Here is a 12,879-nt window from a genome sequence, read left to right as displayed (position 1 = left end):
CCTCTCCAATATTTTTTTAACAACTTCAAATGATGATTACTTTTTCGTTGAGTGCACATTTTTCGCTACTGTGTCTTGCTGCACAGCCAACATCCAAAGGCCTTCGGGGCGTGTCAGAGGCGGAGGGAAACACAGTGCGTGGGTCGGGACACCAGGACACCAGGACGGCAGGACACCCAGGACACCCAGGACAGCCGGGCCAGCCAGACCACCACCCACACCAGCCCACCACAAGGACATGGGCGAGCGGAAGTGTTTGCTAAATTGCCGGCGAAGGCGGCGGCGCTGCTTTAAAAGGTCACCAGTTCGCTGGCGTGACATCCTCCAAAAACGCAGCAGGCACAAGTTTTAGGACCCCAGCTACACGCCACATATAATATATATATAGTTCTATACTATGTGGCACACACACGACTCAAACCAAACACTGGCTGCACTTGAACGCCTTGCTGGCACACGTTGCGTATACGTGATGTTTGCCTTGTTGTGCCCCAGAATCCACAGGGACTGAGGAGCAAGTCACCAAGTCACCCAGTCAGTTGGGCTGTGCTTTCTCCAAGATATTCGCAGATATTCGACCTGCAGAATGGCAGGTGTTCACTCAGCCTTGACCACTGCACAAATGGTACTTGAATTATTTTAATGCATTTCAAGCTATTTCAGACTTTTGTCGCCAGAAATAATACATGTGCCGCAAACTTTGTGGCGCGCAGCTGGCAGAATGTCCGGCCGGAGTTTGGAGTGCGGCAAGGACAATAAAAGCAACACAGTTGCCGCAATGAAATGTCCTGTCTTGTCACACGAAAGTGGCCAACTGGCGAACGCCTCTCTGCTGGCCAGGCGAAAACAAGTTTTCCCCGTTTTTCTTTCTGTTTTCCCACCCCCAATTTCACTTTTCCTCTGGCGACATACTTTTCCCCACTCCTTCTTTGGTTTTTTATTTTCGGGGAAAGTAGCTGGCCCAAGAAAAGGACGCAAGCCCTTGGGCGGAATTTGTGCCGCTCCTAAAAGCATTTGTCTGGTCGAACAACAAAGGATGTGGACTCGAACTCGAGCTGTAGCTGCTCCCTGAGTCAATTTTAAAAAGTGCCGCAGTGGAAAATGTGCCCTCAGCCCTTGCATTATTAGTCGGGTATACGGATGTGGGATTTACGGGGGGAGGATGGGCGTGGTTCATCCGTGGGATTATGTTGTCGGGGGAGAGTCGTACGGCAAATAATTAGATTGGACCCATCAGAGGCATTCAAAGCACGACAAATTCAATTACGAATAGCGATTCCCCGATGATGAGAGCGTAAATGATCAGTTCGTGGGGATTAGCTGGATGATAAACTAATTCCATCATCATTTTATATGATTTAATGATGTCGCAACCGAATTTCAAGCCTACTCTACAAAAAAGATGGCAAACAATCATCTGGATTTCATAACATAACATGTGGTTAAATATATTATTGGTTTTATATTTTAAATTTTTTTGCCGATTGCCTTTTGGATTAACAATATAAATGCAGGCTAATTTGTTTGTCAAAACTCACAGGATTCCTCCATACCATTAATTAAATAAATTCCCGCTGATTTGGCAAGCGTGAAGAATCCCGAAAGAGACACATGCAAATGATTGCCCCACTCATAACCGCATATCACCGCCAATTATCACAATGCACATCCCACCCCGATGCAAAATTTATTAAATGTCTTTAATTGCTCTATCATGTCGAACAAATTGCAAAAAAGCTGTTACACTCGGATAATGCATGCATTTGTTTATCAATTAAGGCTCATGCATTTTTCAATTGCACACTATGTAATTATGCATCGCCAACAAAAGCAACACAGCTCCCGCTGCCTTAATTGCGCGGAATAATGTATTGATTATTGATTTAGTGGGGCGGGTGGTATCTGCTGTAATTGAAATGCAGGAGTACGTGACTGGGGGCTGGGATTTCTGGCCCCGAAGTGCACTTGAGTGCAGAGTTATGCTTTGGATAGAAAAAAGGACCTGTAAGCAGAGCAAACAGGAGGACGGACACTCGCGGAATTCGAAATGAGATATGAGGGGACGCTAGTCCTTAAGCCCCCCGTACTGCCACTTCCCGCCTCTATTTGCGGCTTAATGCATCGTGGACTGGGGGGCAAAAACAAAAGTCCGGCAGCCTGGAACTCGCCATAAATGCGGAAGTGTGTCCCGCTCTGCAAACTTTCGCTGGCTACAAGGATACAAAGGACGAGCCCACATGTCGAGAGTTGCTGGCGCTGCAAAAGTTTTGGCTTTTAAATGGCTTTTACTTTCTGCCGTATGGCTCCCAGTGGCGTAATAAAACACAAAGGTAAATCGAAGTAGGGCCAGCTGCCGGGCGACGTGGTCGGTTGGTCACCTTTATGCCGGGCCTTAAATTCCGGCAGATGAAGACCAGGCCCCATAATCATCATCAGTTGGCAATGGCCCCAGCTGCACCGCCAACAATGGACCCAGATTGGACAAACTTTGCTCGCCAAATTGTTATTAATTGAGCTTTATAGTTTTTCGAAGCAAACTTCGTTAAACATTTACCATTTACCGCCCCGTTAGCAGCGCCTGCCATCGAGTGTTCGTAAATGTTAATAGAGTTTGCTGAATAATGCATCCATCAGGGATGCTAATGACACCTCCAGTAGCACGAAGAGGTGGCATGCTAACGAGGTAAGTGGACACTGTCGAAAAAATAATGTAATTTAATAGGTTAGTGAAATGGGCAGAAAAATTGCTAGCAAGGGTGAATTTTTATGAATCCTGATAGTTTAAATGGCTTTTTCAAGAATTCGAGTATAACAACTTGGGTTGAGATATTTCAGATTGTAACACAAATCATTTAAACAACTTAAAGCAATTGGAGGTGTCAAAAAGTATGCAACGACTTACTCATTCCGGAACACGTTCGATTTTCGTTTCATATTTTTAGACACCTTTTGATTGTACTCAATAAATAATATTACTTTTATACATTCACATATTTATTAAGATGATTTTTGTTGAAGTACGCTTAAATGTATTTATTAAAAAAAACGATTTTCTTTTTTCATTGCATACTTTTGGGCACCTTTACAAGTGATTTACATTTAGCATATATAACTTATTTAGTTTACATACTTTCATCTTTATTGGGACCCCTTTTCGGCTGTGTAATTCCGAACAAAAAATGTCCAGACTAAACGAGTTTAGTATTTTCTGCGTAGTCTAGTCCTTCCGATAGAGTTGTTCCTTTATCCCCCGCAAATTATCTACTCCAGGAGCAGCTTCGTTTTCACAATGGCCGGGACAGGACTTAATCTAATTTCGGTTTGACGTGCCGGCCATTTCAATTTGGCCAACTGGCCAGCACACACGCAATGGGCGTGGCCGTAATCCTGCCAAGAGGGATATCCGCCCACCAGGGGGCGCTGCCAATTTTTGGCGCTTGCATTAATCGAGTTCCTGGGCCGAAAAAGCGAGAGAAGGCCTGTATCCTTTGTGTCCGGGTCACAATGGCGACGGTCACAACAAAGGTTGCGGCTTGTATTAACCAGATGAAGGTTATTTCATTTGCTTTTAATTTAGTTTGGCAACAAAAAGGACCCGGACCTTTGTGGATTTCAATGGCAACCTGTTGCCGCCGGCGGTTTCGGGCTTAAATCGCAATGTAATCCTTTCTGATTTCTTGAGACCAGGCCAACACTAATTTTTTAATGCGCCACGGGGGAAAGGTAACCGAATGGACGGACAAAAGGATGCCAAAAGCAAGGACACAATTCGTTTCATATGGGGGAATTTTGTTTTGTGGGGGATGTGGCGGAAAACCCCCTCCACTTTTCCCTGGTATTTGTTAGGGGGTGGACCGCAGTGTTCAACTAATTAGTCGAAATGCGTACACAATGGAAAATTGCGGTGAAAGTGGAAACAATGGAGAGTTGCCAACTGGCTCATTAATCGGCTCTAATTAGGCGTGCCAAGGAAGCAGGACTTCCTGTTGACTGCATCCTGGCGTCCCTGCATCCCGGCCATGTATCTAAATGGCCACAGGACAACCGCGCGCCATTGAAATTCCGGTCAGTGGACCACCACAAGGCACTTTTCCTCAAGTAGTGCAAAACAACGTTGCGCATACGCCCGGTGGTGCGAGCGTTAATGCTGTTTTCGCCCAGTAATTGGTGGTGATTTTCAAGAGTCCCGAACCCCAGGCAGCAGGCTTAAAATGGCCAATGGCCTTTGGGCCAGCACCATTCATCCAGTGAGTGGATGGGAACCGCAACTCGACGGCATTCTTTTTTGGCCCGGTTAGCAACGAGTTCTGTTAGCGACCACGACAAATGGCCAGCGCATTGATCCGGTACCAAGCCATCAAGTGGCCTTCCCGTCGAAAAGCAAGCGAGATTCATGCACTCAAAAATACTCGATAACCTTCCCTTATTCTGAAATCACAAAAATAAAAGGGTTTTGAAATCCCTTTTAAAGGTCACTATAAGTGTCTAAAAGTATGCAACAAAATATGTTAAACCCACAGGAACAACGAATGCATTCTTTTAGACATACTGCAGACTTTAAGATAGCATGATCCTTCGGACTTTGACTACAATTTTTCTCCTGACCTTGCATTATTTTTCTCAGTGGAGCTCGATGAAGCGAATTGCCCGGCAGGCGGGGAGCCTGATCCAAAGCGAGCACTGGTAACCGAAACTGAAACAGAACAGGAGATGGCAGCTGGAGATGGAGACCGCCGGCGGATGGAGTCGAGATTGCATTCGCCGAACCGTGGCATTTGCCGATCACAAATGCTTTTGGCCGTTTCGACTGCTCCCATTGCCAAATCGACAATCGACAATCGGCAATCGCCGGAAAAGGCATTAGCCAAGTTGCCCAAGTTGGGCAAGATGGCCAAGTTGAGGGCATCACTCAGCGCTCGATGTGGAGTGGCAAACTGTGTCGATAATCAATCAATGTGCATGTTCCTCCGCCCACCGGGAATGCCATACATCAGCTGAATATTCATTTAAGCCATTCCGGCCCAGAAGCGTCTTACCCAGGTGTTTCGGCCCCAAACGCCAAAGTTTGCTGGCAAATAAACAGGCAAGGAGATGAAGGGTTTGTTTTGAGGCGGGCTAAGAAATTGATTTATTCTGTTGGCAAAGTTCCGCCCTCTCGAGGAGCAACGAGTCCTCGAGAGCACTTCCATTGTTCAAGGACTTAATGAGTGAAACTTTTAGCAGATTTCAGCCGGCCACTGGCATTATTCATTTGGCACTTCTCCGAAAGCTGAAAGCGCCTCCTTCTGAGGCTACGCAAATAAGTGGCGGCGTATCTGTTTGACTTCCTGCCAAGATGTTCACCTTCTCCTCGAATCCCTGGATCCTTGGTAACTTGGATGCTTGTCCGATTTACCCACTGCGACTCCCCCTGAAACTCAAAGTTGCTGTTGCAAAAGCAAACTGCAATGGTTTCCAAGCAGCACACCAAAGTTTTTTCCAGCTCGCCAGTCAAGATGAAAACTTTTACACTGCGAATTATGTTTGTATGTACAAATTACTGGAAATGGAATTTAAATAAATAGTCCAAATAATTTGAGTTTCGGAATCATTAATCGGGGACAACAAATCCAAATGAAAGCTGTAGATACGTTTATCAGATTTTTAATGCCCCTTCAAAATTTATAAATATTTTAAAAATACAGTAAAGTACACCCTTTTTCCCGCAGTGCCTGGCAAAGTAACCAAAGTTGACCAGGGCAAACAGTGTTGCATGCTAGCAGGCTGAGCCGAAAGACGGTAAAACATTTTAACCAAAAGTGCACACAGGCTAACGAAAAAATATGGCAGCCGATAAGGGTAGCCACTTTGCACCCCAATCCTCCGCCACCTCAACTTTCCCAGCTGCCGTAAAAGGCTGCAGCAATTTATTATGATCATTTTGAATAATTCATAAAATGCGGCCTGCTACGTAGGTCCTTCGGCTGCGGCTCCTTCGACTGGTTAGTGCTTGTGAGCTGGCCCGAATGCAAAAAGGTCCTGCTTCCTTTGCCGCTGCCTTTGCCACATGACAAGTTAAGCCACCAGGGGACAATATCACTTTGCCGCTGCCACAAGGAGTGCCAGAGAACAAACAAGCAAAATGTGTAACTAAATTTGTACCCCACATAGCTACACATTTGCATGGGCTACTCCACTGGCACTCCACTGGTCGGGGAATACATTCTATATGTGCTCTATATGTGGCATGCATCGTTTTTCATTTTACGGATTTATGATGAAGATGCTTTTAAAACGTTTCAACTGCGCTGCCAGTGTCACTTTGGACTTTTGGGCACTCCTGTCTTTGCCTTTCCTCGTCCTTATGAGTGGCCCAATACGATTCGAAGGACGCTGAGAAGGACGAGGGATTGGAGCGTACCGCCCGGGAGATACCCCTTACAAAGTTTTGATTTATCTTTAGTCCTTAAAGTCCATTTATGATCTCAATTAAGTTAGTTATTGGTTCAATTAAGTAGCTTTTTGAAGATAAATGGTATGAGTTGAATGGTAATAACTTAATTCACAAATTAAAAATCATTAATAAATCTGTCTAGAAGTATGCAACAAAATTGTATAATCCGAAGGTGTAATGGATTTATTCATGAAACTGCGTTTTTTCCTGCTTACTTTTAAGCACCTTAAAAAATAATGGCAAAAGTCACTGAAGCGACTGTTCTTTTAACGATTTAATTTTTCTTACTTATTTATTTATAAATTAAGATAAACTCTATTGAAAACCTATCCCATTTCTGCCTCATAAATTTACTCTAATCTAATATACCCCAAATTCCCCCAGAACCCAGTGTAAAAAGCGAGCTGAGGAGACTGTAAGCTGCGTTGAAATCTAATTTGTAGCCCTGCCCCCGACCGCAGATACCACAGCTGCCCCTCCTGCCACGCCCCCGGCGCCTGCCGCCCCTTCCGCCCCCCGAAGGCATTGAGTCAAGCCAAAATGGGTTTTAGCGTGCGATTTGTGGTCGGGGCAGAAGGAGGAGATGGGCCAGGGGCTCTGGATCCCAAAGCCAGGGAACGGCAAAACTATACACCTGTCGTGGACGAGGACTCGAATGCGAATCCGAATTGGCAACCGCCCCACTCAGTGGCAGTTTCACGGAACGCTGGCCCCCAGTCGGAGTTGATTGTGCAGCCCCTTTTTTTGGTTTTTGGCCAGCGGATTATGACCCTGATCTGGTCATGTGTGCAGCTGCGTGAGCTGCATCGTGTAGCTTTAGTTTCACTTTGCCAACTGCATCCCGTTCCATGAAACCCCTGAAACCCATCCCCCACCACCTGTGTGTTTGCTAACTTTCCGGTTGCTCTTGGTTATTGGTTTATGGGTCTCATGTGGTTGTCCGCTCGGTGTGTCATTAAGTTCGGTGTTTTTGCATTCCGGCACTCGAGAAACATCCCCCCATCTAGGACGTATCATGGCGGGCATTCCGCACGAGGGGCGGATCGAACTGCATACCAAATCGGTTTAGCTTTGCATATTTGACGTTTTGGTCACTTGGCCACCGCTTATCTGATTTTGGACCTAATGCCGAGGTACATATTGAATTAGAAGCAGAAAGGACTGAATCAGAGTCCAGTTCTGGTTTTTTTTCAAGGGGCTTTAGAGAAATCACTATAAAATGTAGGTTTAAGTGTACAACATTATGCAGTTAATTAAAGATAGTCTTACTTCTGAATTAATTCTTTGTATATTGCGGCATACTCATATATGACATTTAAACTGACTCCAAAACCGCATTGAAATTCTTGGCACGTATGTTTTCTAGACCACCCTATTGTGCAGACATATACATAATATTTAAATATAAGAAATATCCTGGGTATAATGTGGGAATAATGTACTGCTTGTAAAATTCAAATTTATTTGGTTTGGCGCCCAATTTAAAGCGCCTCTATCGGTTTTTGCTGAAAGTACAACAAAATGTGCCAGCCCTGAGGGCTGCCACGTACGCCCCGAATTCGCCACCATTTCGCTCAGTTTCATTTGAGTTCGCTCCGCTTACACAAAATTCGCCTAAATGTATATGTAGAATTCTACACCGAGTTCGCCTTGATGTAAATGTAGAATATCTTAAGTATTTCCACTCATCTGGCAACTCTGGAAATAACGGACGTTTGAAAATCGATTCAAGTAACATAACGTCATGAATTAAATAACGACTATTTCTATTTACATTTTACAATTAAAAATCGGGAAATAAATTTAAAATGAAAATATCACATGATTAAATATAAAAAAAGCTTATTAATTTTAAATAGGTCCAGTTCTCTTATTTTAGTGAAATATAAAAACCTATTTCACAGATCCTTGCTAAATAATTACGAACAGCGATATTCTTTTTTAAAATGCTGCTTTGAAGAATACGAATAACTGGTTTCATAATCTCACCTAAATATGTGGCTGATATGAATAGTTTTCGAGTGGGCACAGAATTTTTTTTCTTATTTCGGGCTTCACTTTCGCAGCGAGCAACAGAGGCAACTCGGGTCACTCGTCGAAGAAAGCAGCGTCGCACAAATTACATTAAAAATGCAAAAATTCATAAATTCATGACGTGTCGCCATGGCCCCGCCTCCTGCACCCCTTCTCGACCCCTTCCATGGCTCCCAGCCCCATCCCCACCCCCTTGCCAGCTCCTTTGTTGCTCCTTCTGTTGTTACATGGCATTCCTCTTGGCAAAACAAAATGGCGCATGGCAGGAGTCGCAAATGGGGCTCCAGGCCCCCCACTCCCAAAACCCCACCCCCCTGAAAACGACTTGAGTTAATTATTCATGCAATGTCGCTGGCAGCCAGTGCAAAAGGGACGGGAAAGGACCCTTTTTAATATTTATGAACACAACCGATTCTCTAATTATAATTAGGAATTGAAAAGTTAGCACAAAGCAACAACAACAACAGTGGAGAGGCACGCAACTAAAGTTTGTGTGCACTGAATCATAATTAAAGGGGGGAGCACACGCCGCCCCTGCGAAAAGGGGGTTGGATCGATGGGGGTGAACTCCGGCATCCGGCAAAATGGCGCACAGAATGGCATTTTAATGGTGGCACTCGACTGCCGCTTGAAGATATACACTCTTTCGGGAGTATCTTTAACTGGAATTCAGGATTCAGGACTTGGATATTCCGAACATGCGACGTGATTTTCCGGCGGAACCACTCACGTTCCATTTCGATGGAGCGTGTCGCCAGCTTAGAGTACGCACAAAATATTGACACGATTTAATTTCTTGTTTGTTTGTTATCCCTGCCGGCAGAGGAGGATGCCGAACCGACCTGAAACCCATTTGAATATCCCTAATCCCCGAATCGCTTCCTGCTCTCCTAATTACCCAACAACTCAGCGGAGTAATGAAGCAGCCCGTGCCGTGATTTGCTCCACGTCACGCTTCAATTTCACCCAAAAATTGAAAAAGTCCAGGAATCTGTGGAAACCGGGGTAAATTCGAATTTTCCCGCCGTCTATTTGTGGCAGCGCGATCGTATTTCAAATGAAACAATTGAGCGGAGGCCAGTGGGCTGGCAGGGCGTGAAATTGATGCCAATTAGGAGGGTGGGGGAAATCTTCATAACTTTCATCGAAGAGCGGGTTTTTCGATGGGGAAAATGATTGAGGAAGTGTGCCTGAAGGTATTTGAAAATTGCTACTTGAGTCTTCTAGATTCGTAAGAAGTGTGTGGTTGCTGTGGTTTTTGTTCCATATTAAAAACTGCCAGTATCAAAACAGGAAATAATAAATAGGAAGATTACCATGTTAACTTAATACATATAAATAAGTTATTTTAATGGAATACTGAGTTATAAGTTAGGAGAACCGTTTACAATTAATATGGGATACACCTTTTAGGGCATATGGATACTAAATATATATATTTAATTTATAAAATCCATTTAAAATACTTACTGTTCAGGGCCCCAAAAATCTTGTAAAGTCTATTTCCTCCAGTGGCCTCCTGTCATCTTGCGGCGGAACCTGCCATCTCGGCGCAATCCACTCCACTTGATCAGCATCTCCGCTGGATGATGGCAGATTACGAGGGCGCTTCTATTAATAGCGGACAGCGGAGCGAACGAACCCATAAGTCAAATCGAAAGGCGAGAGTCCAAAAACGAATGCATGGGAGTCCGCTGCCCGTTTCCCCGTGCATTTTCCCGCTTTCCCGGCTGTCTCCGTCTTTGTCCGCTCTGTTTTTTAGGGCTTAAGTGGGCTTAGCCAGCTCGACAAATGTGCAGCGGCAGCCGAGTTTGGTGTCCCGTGCCTGGAGCTGTTTTATGTTTTGGCTGCAACTGCTGCATGGCAAATGCTGCATGCGGCACATCCAACATGCAACATGCAACGTGGGCTTAAGTAGGCTTAACTCGCTGCAGCGGGGCGCGTTTTATTTTTGGATTCCTCAACAATTCGAATTTCCCCGCTGCAGTTCATAATTTTCCATCGAGTGCAGTTGATTTTCCTTTAATTTGTCTCAAGTTCAGCGAGGCTTTTCCTGCTCTTCCTGCTTTCCACGACACTTTCGCTTTTCCTCCATTCGCGCCATTAAGTTAATGCCTCGAATGTCCTTGTCTCCGCTCCCACTCCTTGTACTTTGCCGAAATTAAAGTGTTTTCCCCACGACATTTACATACGGCATTTAGCAAACATATGGCTGCGAGTAACTTCATTTATTTCGAGGCAGCCACCCCGTGGAAAAAAGAAAGCACATTGGAAAGCGGGCCGGGCGCAATATCCATAAAATGCGAAGATAACCATAAGTCCTGTTTAAGTCGCCTGTTTTGCGGCCTTTGGGAGGGGGAATTCCACTGCAGAGGGTGCACTTGCAGAAATAAAGTTTGGTAATGTCAGGAATATTAAATAAAAAAGAGCTTTAAGACATAATGATTTTATACATTTTAATTTTAAAATTTTGAAATATAATTGAATAAGTAAGAGGAGGGATAAATTGCAAACTCGTCTAATCACTCTTCCTTTATTAATAAAGGGCTTTAGAATAGAGTGGTGGATGTTTGTGCAGCGAAAATTTAAGTTTCGTTGCTGAAGAGTTAGTTGTTTTAGAATTCATAATACCATTTTATATATTTAAATGAATTTAGTTATTCGGACAAAAATTTTTAGAGTGGTTAGTCTAGTATTTACTTATCTGGCAGCTCAAGGAACCAAGCAATCGAATATTTTTCTCAGTGTACGTATGTGCCTGGGGTGCGTGAACGTCCATCCTGCCGCAGGACCCCCTCCCCGCTGCCTTGCTGCGTTGGTTCATCTACATAGCAATAAAATAAAGGGCGCTTCCTTCTGCGGATGCTGCTGCCAAGGCATTAACCTAATTTTATATACATTTAATTTTATTTTATTTAATTTTAACACACACACAGCCAGGCGAGGGTGGGTTTTCCCGGGAATGGCTTACTTAGAGGAGGAAAATCTCTATATGGCTGTGTGCTCACTATTCCGGATCAAGGAGTCATCCTGAACAAACTTGATTATCCTGCGACCAGTGTCAAGTGCATTCGCGGACAGTCGTAAAGCAAACGAGCCAGCAGATTTCAGCAAGGTTTTCATGGGGCTCTCCAGTGGGAAATACCCCGCCCCAGATAAGCCACACACCCCGTTTTCCCGCTTTTCCACCGAACCCCCCGACAATTTGTGCGACGCTCGTGCGCATATTTCATAACTTTTCGCATAAGCTGCCCCAAGATAAATGTGCACAATCGAAAGCTGCATGGCCAAAACAACAAACAGAAAAACAAGCTGAAAAAGATACAGCTGGGGGCATAACCCCCCTATAGAAGGGGGTACACATGGGGTGGGGTGGCCAATTTAGAAGCGATTTTTGAATAACTCGACTTGCGAGAATTGTTCGTGCGCCGTTTAGACTTTCTGAACAAGATTTATACAGCAAATGTGTTAACTTGTACATCATTTGATGGAGTTACTGCTGCTGTTGGCCCGGCAAAAGTTTTTTGGCCCGGCTTTTTATTTATGGCAATTGGATTTGTGAGTTATGTTTTTGGTTCTCTGGTGGGGGATGGGGGATCGGGGATCTTGAAAGTGGGTGGGGACTTATGGAACTTTCCTCCGGCAAGAAAAATCTAATTTAAACAGAGTCTGCCGAGTTTAACTGCGGCTTTGGTCAGTTTTATTGTTTTCTTGGGTCCGGCTTTGTGATGAATTTGCATCTAAATCGAATGGTCTGCTCGGGCGGGGCTCCATTAAAAGGAGTAAGGGAATGTTTCAGATTTCCCCGGTCTTCCAGGGCATGTGGTCGCATTGCATTAGCATAATCAGCTCGAAGCCGGACTCAGGGGATCAGCCTTCGGCTTAGCTGTATACACTTTTTCCTTTCAATTTAATTTCAAATATTTTTCTGCATCCAAATGGAGATTCATAACTGGCAGGGCTTTGTGAATTTCGAATGGGTTAGGTATTCGTTTGCCCCCAAGGTGCAGTAGATCTCCTCTTGACCGATTACATCCTCCCATTTTCCATTTTCCGGAGCCTGCAATCTACGAGTAACTTTTACATTTAAATTTTCATTAAGTATTCTGCATACGCATAAATAAACTTGGAACGTGCTCGAAAGCACACAGATGCAAAAAGGATGTGCGCATCCTTGCACATATATGCAAACTGACACAACAATCCCTTTGTTGTCCTGGTGGGCGTGGTGGGCGGTGGGCGGTGGGCAGATGTGGGCGGTTGTGGGTGTGGCATGCAGATTTTCGGTGGCCCAAACAAAAACATGAAAAGTTTGCAAAAATAAATTTATATTATGTTCATAAATTCATAGAGCCGCTGGCACAGCCAGAGATCCTGCAAAAGGACATTACACACACACACACACAGAGAGG

The sequence above is a fragment of the Drosophila subpulchrella genome, chromosome 3R (genome assembly GCF_014743375.2).
Source record: "Drosophila subpulchrella strain 33 F10 #4 breed RU33 chromosome 3R, RU_Dsub_v1.1 Primary Assembly, whole genome shotgun sequence".
In the NCBI taxonomy this organism is placed as follows: domain Eukaryota; kingdom Metazoa; phylum Arthropoda; class Insecta; order Diptera; family Drosophilidae; genus Drosophila; species Drosophila subpulchrella.
This window is presented reverse-complemented; position numbering follows the sequence as displayed.